The sequence below is a fragment of the Lolium rigidum genome, chromosome 3, assembly GCF_022539505.1.
Source record: "Lolium rigidum isolate FL_2022 chromosome 3, APGP_CSIRO_Lrig_0.1, whole genome shotgun sequence".
NCBI lineage: Eukaryota > Viridiplantae > Streptophyta > Magnoliopsida > Poales > Poaceae > Lolium > Lolium rigidum.
The window spans coordinates 335,000,261-335,012,045 of NC_061510.1; the positions used below are offsets into that span (position 1 = coordinate 335,000,261).

Below are 11,785 nucleotides of genomic sequence, written 5' to 3' on the forward strand. Positions count from 1 at the left end.
CTGAAGCGGAAAGTAGTCTAGATTCTGTTTAAGAATCAAAATATTTCTGAAAAAACATGACCATTTATGCGCTAACTATAGCTTTCTTTCTAACTTCTACAACAACACAAAAAAACGTAGTAGGATATTACTGAAGGGGGAAAAAAGTACTGATTCAGTTCCTAATCAGAAAACTTGGTTATTATGCGCTTACTGTAGCTTGCTTGCTAAATTATAATGCACTTGCACAAATAAAAAACGGGGGCCTATTATTCAAAGGAAAAGTAGTACATTTTTAGTTTCTCATTCGATCTAGGAATCTAAATCTGCACTGACAGTTGAAAATAAACCGACAAGGATTATTACCGGTGGCTGGCAAAGACAATGATTATATAGACTTTCCAGTAAAACTAAGCTATCATCAACCCTTATCTAAGGGCCTACATATCTTCCGACGAAAAACAAAGTGTATTTTGCATCTTGTAGCTGTAAGAACACTTAAGCACAACCCTCCATTTAACTGGCATGCCTGTGCAACCTGAACCTGTTTACGCGACCAAACAGACAGATCAGTCTCCTTTAGGACAGATTTTGGATGCTTATTTTAAGTGAGTATCAACAACTTAATAAGAAAACATCTATAAGTAGATCAATTCAAGTGGTCAGTAAGCAACAGCAGGATATACCCCAATTTTCACATTAAACCAACAAGTGCAATAATCTTCAGAGCAGCTCAAACCTCATACATGAGCCAAAAAATTGTGTCTGGAGGCAGATATCTGGATGTGGCGAGATGCCTTGCCACCATTGACCACTGCAATACCCTTGGTCGCAATGCTAGCGCTTATGCCACGACGCCCTCCTGAGCCTTCTTCAGCAGCAAGTGCATGGTCAATCTGCAGTGCCGCCTCTCCTTGGCCTGGTGACCTCATTCATCTCCTGGTTGTATCTGTACAATCTTAGAAATTATTTGAGAATGCTAGAGTCGGAAACTGAGTTATAATTTAATTTCAGAAATGAAAACATACAAAAGTAGAATTTGTACAATTGCATCTTTGTGTGTGTCAAAAAAAAATCAGAAATGACACCACACAAAGGCTGAGCTATAATCCGATGTGTGTGTCTCAAACAATCTATCACAAATATCTTTTCCCATGAATCACTCATCCATTTAGCAATAATAACTTGCACGGGGAACTCACATACATCAGCCAAACAGAGATTCTTGAAGCTAATATCTCATCTCATTTTATGAAGTACATTTAATTATATATGCAACAGTGGCCAATAGGACACTAATTAATTCAATAATACAGTGGCATGTTCATAAGCTATACAAGCCAAGTCATGCTCAAAAATTCCTTACCGAGCACTATTTATGTTAGAAAATGAATAAGATACAAAACAAGATAGTATTGTATTGGAACACTATAAGAAACAACTTCCAAACCGAAGATCAAGTAAAGCTAAATTATAAACCTTAAATATGCATGTTTCTACACAAAAAAAAATGTAAAAACAATTACTGCAATATGGATGAAACGATTTTTAGGTGACATAGAGATGCATCGTGGAAAACACAACAGTCAATTTAGAACAACAAGCAAGGCAGCTAATGGATGGATGCAATGACAAATAGATACACAGTTCTGAAGTACAATTTAATATTCAACAGAAATATAGAACCTTCTATCCTAGTTTGAACATGATGTTTTCACCAGTGGAACTAATAACGGTAACCTAACGGCGCTTCAGTTTTTAACCAGTATTTTTCATGCAATTTTCTAACCATGTTACCATCTAATGAAAATGTACCAGTAAAACGTTTGAAAATTTAAAGCACAAACAAAGAACAATATTTGAAATGCCAAATCGCAAGTCTCTAAGTAAGATTCCAAGCAGGATTCGTCCCTTGGCCCTGGCAATTGCCATCATATCTTTCTTCAGGGAAAAGAGAAGAAATGTAAACCTGCACCAATACGGTCTGTGCTGCTGTGTGGCATCCTCGGAAGCGATATGAGAACATTCAGAGGAGGCATGGCCGTTGCTGAACTGGGGCTGAAGCCGCGCTCCATGCCAATTCATAGCATCTGCACATCGGCTAGCAGGTCACACACTTGTTTCTATACAATGAATGGAAAATATATTATTGGGTTACTGGGTAGAAAAAAGAAAATCAAATATACAGACTGATTTAGCTACTAATCGAACATCTTTATTCACCTAAATGAAAGACATGCTTGTAACTCTGTAGTTTCAAACCAAAATTTCAAAAACCAAACTGAAGTCCACCACATATGACAACCTGAAGAAAACAAAAAATTCAATGAGATAGTTTTGACACTTGTGAATTGCCACAAACATAAAAGTGAAACCACCAATACAAACTTATCCTCAGTAGTAAAATGTAGGACGATACTGTTAAATACAAATATGTAAATTAAGCATACTATGGTCATGCACTGCTGCTCTCTGTTATCTTTGCTGAAGCCTGGACATGCTTAATTTCGGCTAAAAGATTGTCAACCAGAACACAATGGATGAAACACATGCAAAAGAATAAAAAAGAAGAAAGGTGCGTGGAAGATAGGAGAGCCGGCTGAGTCTGTCTATTAAAGGAGCACCTTTCTTCGTATGTATGATGTGTACGAATTTCTGTATATTGCAACCAACTGTGGCCTCACAACATCCTTTGCGCAATACTAACATATATGTGAAACCACAAGCACATATTTTGGAAGTATAAAAAATTATTATGCACTACTTTGGTCCACCAACCAGATACCAATGGCTTATGTATGTAACAAATAGTAGATGAATGATATTTTTCACAAAAGAGGGAAATGTTCTAAATCAAATAATTAGCATCTTCCACAGAGAATAATTAGCAGGCATGTCAAATAATCACCTTGAATTCATGAAAGGTAAGAAAAAAAGAGGCAATAAGAACTAAATCTGTGCTAACCCAATGTATCACAAGCTCTAAGCACCATAAGGAGGATATGAGACTGGACCTACTCGCTGCCGTGTGGATTTTACCTCTGTAAAGGGAGCAGCTTGTCACACGACCCGCACTTGATTCATCCATTTCGTTTGTCGGCCTAAAGACCAAGGGGGCCTAGGTATTGAAGTGCTAGAGATCAAAAACAAGTGTTTATTGAGCAAATGGTTGTTTAAACTCCTGAATGAGGATGGAGTGTGGCAGGAATTGCTACAAAATAAATATCTGAGATATAAGACGTTATCGGAGGTTCAAGCGAGACCTACTGATTCGCCTTTCTGGAAAGGTCTCATGGAGGTCAAGATGGAGTTTTTTTCCAGGGGTTTTTTTAAAGTGGGTAATGGTAGCAGTACTCGTTTTTGGGAAGATACCTGGTTAGGCAAGACTCCGTTGGCCCAACAAGTACTCGTCACTATATAATATTGCTCACCACAAAAATGTCACCGTCGCACATGTCCTTGGTCGGTCGCCTTTAAATATTACATTTAGAAGACTATTAAGTGGTAACAAGTGGTCGGCCTGGTTACAACTTTGCAGGAAACTAATGATGGTACATTTGAATGATGATAAGGATCGTTTTGTTTGGAATTTGACAACAAATGGTTTGTTTACAGTGAAGTCTTTGTATGAGGATATTATGTGTGACCATACCCCTTTCCTACGGAAATATTTATGGAGGGTTAAAATTCCGTTAAAAATAAAAAATTTCATGTGGTTCTTGAGTAATAAGGTGTTGTTAACAAAAGATAATTTAGCTAAACGTCATTGGAATGGGTGTACAAAGTGTGTCTTCTGTGGGGAACAGGAGACCATTCAACATCTGTTCATTGAATGTCCTTTAGCTAAACTCTTATGGCGCACGGTTCATTTTACTTTTGCTCTTCCACCTCCTACCAGTATAACTAATATGTTTAGTAATTGGTTGAATGGAGTAGATAGACAATCTAAGGCATTTATCCGGATTGGGGTTTTCGCTTTATGTTGGTCTATTTGGAGGACCAGGAACGATATAATCTTTAACAAAAAACCTTCTTTTCATTTTTTGCAGGTTACTCATATGGTTTCCCATTGGGTTCAACTATGGGCCCTACTCTCACCGGAGGGGCAGCGGGATGCCATGGCTACTGGATGCACACGGCTCCTGATGGTCGCTCAGGATATCTTGTGCCAGGCTGGTTGGCGTCTTTCTAGAAGACTATGTTGATTTGTAGTCTTCTTAGTCTTTTTGTTCGATGGTTGGTTATGGGACCAGTCCTCGATGACTAGTTTTTTGTAAACTTTGTTACTCTGAATTCTATTAATAAAAGGCTGTGTGCATCATCACGATGCAGAAGCCGGGGATACCCCCCATTTCGAAAAAAAAACTGACAACGCAAACCTGAAATCTATCGTGATTCATGCAAACATTAATTAAAAGATGAACCACAGTTAAGTTGGCCAACCAGAACATACACTATATAAACCAAGAAAAGTAGTATAGAGTTCACTAAAGAGGAGTTTATCTTATGAAAACAAACATCTCTCAAAGAGACGTCCACTTATATAAATATAGAAACCAACCTTATGCAATAAATTAAGCACAATTACACAAATATTACATGGGTTAGTTTCTCCTGCAGCTTCTCTGGATTATTGTCGAACACCTTGGATGCATAGATAAATGACATCTGCAAAAACAAATGTGAGAGATTATGGGGATTAATCGGAGGAGAGATCACGAGACAAATAAAGGAAGAGAAGAGTGTGGCTACCTCCAAGAGGTCCAAATGCGTCAATGTCTTGGGTGGATCCAGTGCTGCAATGTGAAAGATGATCCATGTGAGTGCCCTAGAGAGAGAGAGAGAGAGAGAGAGAGGGAGAGGGAGAGGGGGATTGACAGCAGCTGGGCTTGAGGTTGTAATGCATCACGGAGGTGGAGCACCTTCCGCCTCCATCCCCGCCATCCTCTTGCCGCCGCTTTGCATGTGCAAGACGATTCAGCCGCCATGTCGATTGTGGACGAATCGCTGGGCAACCATCTTCACATAGAGAGGTAGGGGATTGTGGAGCCAGAACTTGGGGCATGGAACGAAGGAGGTGGACTTTGAGGAGTTCTTGCAACTCTTCCTCCCTCTGTCCGCCACGGCCATCTCGTCCGGCTCCATCTGCTCACCGCTCGACGCCGCCGCCGCCTGACGCTTGCCCCGCACAAGGGTGGTGGAAGGCGTGGCAAAGGGTCGGTGGAGGGCTCCTCCGGTCCTCCCGGCAATGCGGCGGCTCGTGGCAGCGGTGAGTGGGGCAGAAGTGGAGGAGATGAAGCGGGAGCGGGGAGGCGGCGGGGAGAAGCTAGGTTTTCACGGTGGGCTTCCCAATTTATACGCCCGTGGTAAAAATAAATTAACGGTAGGATTTACCTAGAGGTAAGATCTAATGGCGAGTAAAATCTGATTTACCTGGTAGCCTGATGGGGGTGCATCAATTATACCTTTAGATATTGCTCTCCTCTCCGTTACGTATATCTGGTCCGTGTCCTTGTCAGGCGACCATTTCTCTAGGATAAATGGATGCAATTAACAGAAACAGCACCAGTGGTCTAGTGGTAGAATAGTACCCTGCCACGGTACAGACCCGGGTTCGATTCCCGGCTGGTGCATTTTTTTCCCCTCTCCTCTGTGTTTTCACCATTTTTTTTTTGTCGCTGCAGGAAGACACTGTGTTGTCACTTTTGTTACAAGGCTCGTCTTAGGCCCAAAACCACCAACATCTGGGCCCATCCTGAATCTTCATGCCACCCCAACCAGATTCCCTCGACTCTACCCTCAACTAGGGCCCTCCAGGAAAACTCAACTTGCTGAAAACGCCTGGACTGCAGCCCCTGTTCATCCTTGGAGGCTGCTGGAAAAATATGTATGCAAACCAAATGGATCTATGGCACTTGTGTGCGTTGGGATGTCACGTTGCTCTTTCCCAGAGGCCATCATCACGCACGCATCACCGTCGAGTATAAATTTCGCGGTACAGAGGTCGCTGGCAGCTTAGGCAGGGACCTCGCTAGCTAGATAGGCTTTTTATCATCAACCTCTTCTTTTCGATCGCTCGAGCTTCTCCATCTCCACGGCTCAACCTCAGCGGGATTGAAGCCAGGACAGGAATGCATATACTGATATGCAGGACGACCTGAAACCTCCGGCATGTTCCCCTCATCATCGTCTTCCACGACCACCTGCGCCACTTCACTGCCACACACGGGAATTGATCCTGGGAGGCAAAATCATGGATCCTTGTATGTGCACTGGATGCGTCACGAGTCTGTACTAGCACGCAATTGACCATGTATATATTCTTGAACCCAATTGAACAAAGAACCAGAAAGCAAAAAAATAAATAATCAAAACCCATGATCTGCCTACTTTTAACCTAAGCTACTCCCTCCGATCCAAAAAAAATAAGTACAAAATCCCCGACAGTAATTATGGATCCGAGGGGTACTATATATATAGTCTTAATTTAATGCGCTATGTGGAAGATCTGATCCAGGGACACCAGCGACACCGTTAACCCCTTCAGAGGCCAGCGGTGCTTAGTCATAGCAATCTTCATCTGTCACACAAAAGGGCACTTCTTTCAGCAAGCTTTGCAAAACACTGATTTGTAAGAAAAACATGGTAGCAGTCAGATGAATCGAACATCACAGTGAAACTTACGGGCTTCCTCCGCTTGGTTCCAGTCATCATCGTCATCATCAAACTGGATACCCTACAGAGTGAGACCATGGGAGTCAAGGTTCGAGTGATAGACAAGGTCCCATAGCTACTAGGAGCTTTTTTCCTAGTTTTCTTTCTTTCAAGCTTTTTGTACATCTTGTACTTATCTTCTAATTAAATGAAAAGCAGGCTAGGCTGCGTTTTCGTCAATAAAAAGTGCTAGAAAAGACAATACGGAAGACAGGGAAATGATATATAGCTGGTCTATCCGTTTCATGTTTGTTCATGTGACGGAACACACATGCATACCACATAATTGCTCCAAAACCATACACCATCTAGCGCCCATTTTCCTACATCAAAGAGAACTTCAATGTATAAAGTTCCAGGTTCCTGTGTACCCACCTGGTTATAATCGTCATCTGAACTTTCTTCATCCTCGTCCTCGACATCCTCCTCTTCAGCATCCTTTTCGGCCTTGTTTTCCCCATCCTACAAGTACCGAATCTCTATCAACATGGTAGCGCATAACCTCACTGCTTCCAAAATGTGAAACAGAGCCTAAGACTTTTAAACTACTAACAATATGTCTACAACAAAAAATGCTTTCCAGATTGATTCCAGCAATCTGAAAGGAAAATTAAAAGATAGTGATGGCTTGCCTTGTTGTGCTTCTCTTCAAGCTTCTCAAATGCTTCAAACGCCTGCCCAACTGTGTAATAGGAAGACAAGATCCACTTAAAAAATCAATGCAGGTAAGGCTAATGAATTTTTGCCTACCAATAGACATGCCAAAAGAATGGTAAGCCCTTTTTCCCTAGAACAAATCCCTAAAAATGTCACATCTCAAAAGCACGAGCAGGAGGTCATGACAAAAGTAACAAACAAATTATGTTATGATCTGTGAAATCAAGCAAACCTGAAACATTATCCCACCGGCGTTTCTTGTTGCTTGGTTGCAGCTGTTTAAAACCTGAATGGAACATAATGTGTGGGGTCTATTGTACTGCGGCCATGTAGCAAACTAAAGAAAAAATTATGCACGATGCTTTATTCAAGATTCAAGACTACCATCGAGCAGTTCCGCAGGAAAGTTTCGAGGAGTCAGTTTGAGGTATGATTTCAGAGGTTCACGTTTGCTATATGTTTTGGGCTTCCTGTCAGAAAATCTTTTAATCTCCTTGCCGTCATGTTCTGAGAAGAACAAAACAAGCAAAAAGTAATCAGACAGAAATTAACAAACAAAAAAAGTAGAAAGCAGCTACCTGTACAAGAAAGGAGGCCAAAAGAACACAGAGTATATTCTCAAAGGGAAAGATGACGAGAGTTTCATTATTTATAGGCCATGAAGATATAAATAAATGCAAATGGTGTAATATCAGATTATTTTACAATGGAATAATAACAGATACTACACGATTGCTAACTGTAGGCCGTATAGAATAAGCAGAAAATTTGTCACATGCAATGCAACACAAATGTTCGTCATTCACCATACTTTTCTTGGGGACATCTAGCTCTAGGTGGTAGCAAGAATTCATCATGAACTCCTCGAAATTGTGGTTGGAATGTATCAGAGCCGCCTCCTTGTTGGTCAGCTTAATCTCCTTCTCCACCCCGTTGGTCAGCTCGGCGAACTTCATCACCTCCGGCAGGGTGATCTCCTGCACGGGACGAGAGTCAAAGCCCGGGTGAATCCGAATTCCAGTAATCACGCTAATCCCAAACAGCGAGCGAGCGAGGCGAGGTGGTGGATACAGAAAATGAGGAGGTGTGTAGAGAGTCGGAGGAGACTGGGTGTACCGGGAAGTCCTCGTGGGGGCTGTGCTTCACTGGAAAATAAATGGAGGCTCCGTAGCCTCTCCCGCCACGGCCGCCTCTGCCTCCTCTCCAGTCCTCCTCCTCTCCCTCCACGGCCTCGGAACGACATCCTGGGGAACCCGGAGCCGCTCACCTCAGTAGCAGATGGAGGTGTTACGAAGAGCCAAAGTTTGGGGTGGAACGAGCTGCGATCGTCGGGGGTGTGCCTCCCCTGTTGCCGTCGGCACAGTGGCCAAGGGTTTAAAGAAATTGAGGTCGGGCGAAGAACCGTAGCCGGCCAGCCGCCGCCGAGAAGAAACCTAGCTTGATTGTTGTTGCCGGCACCCTTGCTTGCCGCCGTTGCCGGCCTAGCCTGCTGCTTCCCGTCGCCGCCCTTGTGGGCTGCTGAACCGAGGGAGGAGGCGATCAACCGAGCAAGGACGGGAGGCTGGCGGCTGGGCGTGGAGGGCATGGTCGACCGAACGAGCGACGGCCCCCTCGTGCCATCCTCAGGCTCCCCCGCACGCGGGCCACGAAGGCCCAGCTCGGCTGAGACAGCTCCTAATCGGCCCAGTACCTTTTTTGTTTCGAGAACGAACAGAGAATAGCCAAAATTGAATTGAATGCACACAAAGACAAAATGCCTATTCTGGGACAAAAATCAAGGTACGGCGCAGCACCCGCCTGAAGCTAACTGGCTTCAGTGCAGCATATATGCAGTGCTTCGTTTCACTTGGCACTTTTATTTTTAGGAATAGCCATCATGTGATGCTTTATTTTGTCTCAAAAATGGATACATCGTCTCTTACAACTGAACTTAGAGCCATATATGGAGTGCTTCGCTTGGCACTTTGCGCAAAGTCTTTCTTATTATGCGGGTTATTCAGAGAAGAGGTGTTAATATTGACCCCCGTTTGCCTCTCTGTCGCAGGCGTCTTTCTCAAGTGCAACAAGACAAGATCATGCGGCCTAGTGCCAGGATGCAACTTGCCAATTGCAGCTCTCCTCTATCGGTCCTCATGCTCATTTCTAAATGAAGTTGCGAATGAGAAGAACACCCTGAAGAATCTCGACACAATGCGGTACTAGTATGCCTTTGCATGTATTTTTTGAGCATCTTTTGCTCAGCCCTGCATGTGCATTTACACTGGAACCGACATGAGCAGGGCTCAGTTAAGCTTAATACCGATGGCTCTATCAGTTGGACATGGGTGTGGTGCAAGTGACAGTGGTAACCGATGCAAGAATCCATTGGAGTTGGAGATGATTGACGGTGGAAATGGCGCTATCCTCAAGGAAATTCGTCGACTCATTTTCTGTGTTCTTCTTGAGGTTCAAGTTCCTTTTCCCCGCATCTGCAACTGCCTCACCCATGAACTTGCAAGTTATGGGGCGTCTCTGGTGTCCTAGAACAATCATGCCTGGCTGGCTGGATGGATGCCCAACCTCACACATGAGACGCAGAGCAAACGATACTGAAACAAGACGCGCACACTTGACACAACTCAGTCACACGCAACCTGCCTCAACATGTGCTTGCTTGGAAGGCATAAAGCGATGAATCCAAGGATTAACAGACATGGCCATCACCGATTCGCTAATCCAAGCAAGTCACTCTGTGTTTCATGCCAGCTGACTAATACTAGATAACATGGTAAGTTACCAAAGGAAGTATTCTCAAAAAAAGATTACCAACTCAAATCATTGCTCCTACCAGCCAAAGTTCACAATTGAGCAGTACAGAGGGCCAGTTTCTGGGTGGAGCAGAGTACGAAATGGAAGAACCCACGGACGCACACACCATTTCTGAAGCTCAGCCACCGGAATGTGATTCTAGATATATACCTGCGGAGCAACCAATTTCATCAGCCAAACCAATTTGTAACATTTATTGGAGATGTCATTAGAGTAATAATATCTTACAATTTGGCATGACTCAAACAGTAAACATTTAACTTCACTACTCCCTCCGTTCTAGAGTGTAAGGCATATTCCCAAAAACTATTTGTCTCATAACCCCCACCTCTAAGGCATAATTTTATTTTATGAGAGAGAGAAAGGGATTGCATGCACCAATGAGGGAGAGAAAGAGAATGCATGCACCAATGAGGGAGAAAAAGGGGCTGCATGCATCAATGAGAGAGAGAAAATGAGACCCAATCAGCTAGTACCTTGGGCCAAGATATTCAAAAATTGTGACTTACAAACTAGAACGGAGGGAGTACTATTTGTGGAATTTGTGCCAAAAGCTCCAAAACTGAATCGTCTCAGCATTGTTGCTCAAAACCAACATTAGAAACAGAGAACAGCTACAGGAGAATAGTTAATTTGCAAAATGTACTGCCACACCTTCATTCGTATTGTTAGCAATTCTCAAGTTATAGAGATACTTTTTCTAGAAATTTAATTAACCTCATGTAGCTAGATGCCTCAATTAAGAGATCGTGCATCATCTTATTTATGAACACACTTCCTTTGGCCTAAAATAGATGCCATTGTTTTCTCTCCACTACATAAAAAACAAAACTTTGACCACTTCAATGATAATATTGATACATTAATAAAACATTCAATTTGTGATGAAAGCGCTACTAATGGTGAATCTAGTCATGCCATTTCGATCATGTGTTTGATGAAGTGACCAAAAGAGGAGAAAATGGATTACCCACAAAGCATAGTTACATATAGTTTGGAGCAGACAAATCATGTTACTGCCTCTGTATGGGAATATAAGCCCCCCTTGAAATTTGAGCCCAACTTTAACCATGAATTTAACATGTAAAATACAAATTATATGTTACATAAATTATACCATTGGATTCATATTTCAAAGAAGTTCTCAATGGTACAATTTCAATCTAAACCCCGGGCACTTATTATGGATCTGAGTTAGGATCAAACCTCGAGGAGGCCTTGTGATAGAGACTGACAAATATGCTGAGACATATAAAATATAAATTTTATGTTACATAAATTAGGATTCATATTTGAAAGAAGTTTTCAATGGTACAATTTTTGTGGCAACAAAATTTAACCTCGGGCAATTATTATGGATCAGAGGGAGTATATTTTGTTAGTTAATTTTATGGTCAAAGTTAGGATCAAACCTCGAGGAGGCCTTGTAATCCTATACAGAATTACAGAGGGAATAGTGGATCCTATCCAATTATGTATGCAAATTAGATAGAGACTGACAAATATGCTGAGAAAATATTTAAGCATACTGCCTAGCACTAGAATAATCATCAAATTAAACTGCAATTGCTGCAAGAAAAAAAAATGAATAGTAACATAACCGTTCAATGAAAGCGTGCTCTTCGAG

General features: G+C 42.3%; 1 non-coding gene across 1 annotated transcript; it reads left to right on the forward strand.

Annotated features, from left to right (window-relative positions):
• Positions 1-5,541: 5,541 nt before the first annotated feature.
• TRNAG-GCC lies at positions 5,542-5,612 on the forward strand. The gene has a single exon. It is a non-coding gene; the product is annotated as a tRNA-Gly (tRNA).
• Positions 5,613-11,785: the final 6,173 nt, after the last annotated feature.